This window comes from Petromyzon marinus, unplaced genomic scaffold, assembly GCF_048934315.1.
Source record: "Petromyzon marinus isolate PM22_M1 ecotype Great Lakes invasive population unplaced genomic scaffold, UKy_Petmar_22M1.pri1.0 PM_G_Scaffold_100, whole genome shotgun sequence".
Taxonomy (NCBI): Eukaryota; Metazoa; Chordata; class Hyperoartia; order Petromyzontiformes; family Petromyzontidae; genus Petromyzon; species Petromyzon marinus.
The window spans coordinates 497,501-500,000 of NW_027422652.1; positions in this window are offsets into that span (position 1 = coordinate 497,501).

A 2,500-nucleotide genomic window follows, 5' to 3' on the forward strand; every position below is an offset into this window, starting at 1 on the left:
AGCTCTCTTGGCGAGGGAGCTGATGTTCAGTTCCCACTTGAGGTCCCGGCAGAGAATAGTGCCCAGGAAGCGGAAGGACTCCACAATTTTGACTGCGGAGTCTAACAGGGTGATGGCGGTGAGTGGGGCTGTATTCTTCCTGAAGTCCACAACCATCTCAACTGTCCTTAGAGCATTTAGCTCTAAGTTGTTCTGGCTACACCAGGTCACCAGGTTGTCAGCTTCCCACCTATAGTCAGACTCATCCCCACCAGAGATCAGCCCAATGAGGGTGGTGTCGTCCGACAAACTTCAAGAGTTTGACGGACAGATGATTGGAGGCGCAGCTGTTGGTATACAGGGAGAAGAGCAGTGGGCAAAGGACGCAGCCCTGAGGAGTTCCCGTGCTGATGGACCTGGAGTCAGAGACTTCTGTTCCCGGCTTAACGCACTGCTTCCTGTCAGAGAGGAAGTCTGTGATCCACCTGCAGGTGGAGTAGGGCACGTTCAGCTGGAAGAGCTTGTCCTGAAGCAGGGCAGGGATGATGGTGTTGAAGGCAGAGCTGAAGTCCACAAACAGGATCCTGGCGTAGGATGCTGGGGCGTCCACATGCTGTAGGGTGAAGTGGAGGGCCATGTTAACTGCGTCGTCCACAGACCTGTTGGCTCTGTAGGCAAACTGAAGGGGGTCCAGGAGAGGGTCTGTGATGGCTTTGAGGTGTGCCAGGAGCAGGCGCTCAAAAGACTTCATTACCACAGATGTAAGGGCGACCGGTCTGTAATCATTTAGTCCTGTTGGCCTTAGCTTTTTGGGCACAGCGATGATGGTGGAGGACTTGAGACAGGCTGGTACATGGCATGTCTCCAGGGAGGTGTTAAAGATGTTGGTGAACACCGGAGACAGCTGGCCAGCGCAGTGCCTGAGGGTGGCTGGAGAGACAGAGTCCGGCCCGGCTGCTTTGCGTGGATTCTGCCTCTTGAAAAGCCCATTAACTTCTCCCTCCTGAAAGGAGAGAGTCGTTTCTGTAGTATGGGTGGGGGATGGGGCCTCTTGGGTGGGAAGGGGTGGTTCAGGACAGTCCAATTGTCTTTCAAATCTACGGTAGAACTCGTTCAGGTCGTTGGCTAGGCGGGAGTCGTTAGTGGTGTGGGGCGCTCTGGGTTTGTAGTTGGTGATGTGCCTGAGCCCTTTGGCAGACAGAAGCAGCGTCGTTAGTAGAGAACTGGTGTTTTAGTGTCTCTGAGTACAGTCGTTTAGCCTCTCTCACCGCTTTGCTAAACCTGTTCTTCGACTCCTTGAATCTGTCTCTATCCCCACTCCTAAACGCTTCCTCCTTCTCCAACCTCAACCTTTTGAGCTTTGCTGAGAACCAGGGCTTGTTGTTGTTAAAGTTCACCCTGGTACGTGTTGGGATACAGCAGTCCTCACAGAAGCTGATGTACACAGCCTCTGTGAGTTCATCCAGACTATTGGTAGCAGTCGTGAACATATCCCAGTCAGTACAGTCTAAGCACGCCCGCAAATCTTCCACAGCCTCACTGGTCCACTGTTTAGATGTCCTCACAGCAGGTTTACAGAGTTTTAGTTGCTGCCTGTATGCACGAATCAGGTGGACCAAGGGAGTTCTGTGCGAGCCGAACAGCCCCGTGACCCACAAGAGAAACATCCCCGCCAAATTCGAGCGTTTGACGGGGTCTATCCGTGAAAAAATATTCACGTTTTTGAGTGCACATGCATTTCTGCTGCAAATGCCTCTGGAAGTTTCATGCCGTTCGTATGCCAATTGTGGCAACACGAAAATGACCCGTTTTCCCATTCCGAGGGATTTCTGTGCGACCCTAACAGCCCCGTGAGCCACAAGAGACACATCCCCGCCAATTTCTAGCGTTTCACGGGGTCTATCCGTGAAAAATATAGACGTTTTTGAGTGCACATGCATTTCTGCTGCAGATGCCTCTGGAAGTTTCATGCCGTTCGTACGCAATGTGGCAACACGAAAATGACCCCTTTTCCCATTCCGAGGGATTTCTGTGCGACCCTAACTAACAGCGCCCGTGAGCCACAAGAGAGACATCCCCGCCAATTTATAGCGTTTCACGGGGTCTATCCGTGAAAAATATAGACGTTTTTGAGTGCACATGCATTCCTGCTGCAAATGCCTCTGGAAGTTTCATGCCGTTCCTATGCAATGTGGCCACACAAAAATGACCCGTTTTCCCATTCCGAGGCATTTCTGTGCGACCCTAACAGCCCCGTGAGCCACAAGAGAGACATCCCCGCCAACTTCTAGCGTTTGACGGGGTCTATGCGTGAAAAATATTAAAATTTTTGAGTGCACGTGCCTTTCTGCTGCAAATGCCTCTGGAAGTTTCATGGCGTTCCTATGCAATGTGGCAACACGAAAATGACCCCTTTTCCCATTCCGAGGGAGTTCTGTGCCACCCTAACAGCCCCGTGAGCCACAAGAGACACATCCCCGCCAATTTCTAGCGTTTCACGGGGTCTATCCGTGAAACATAT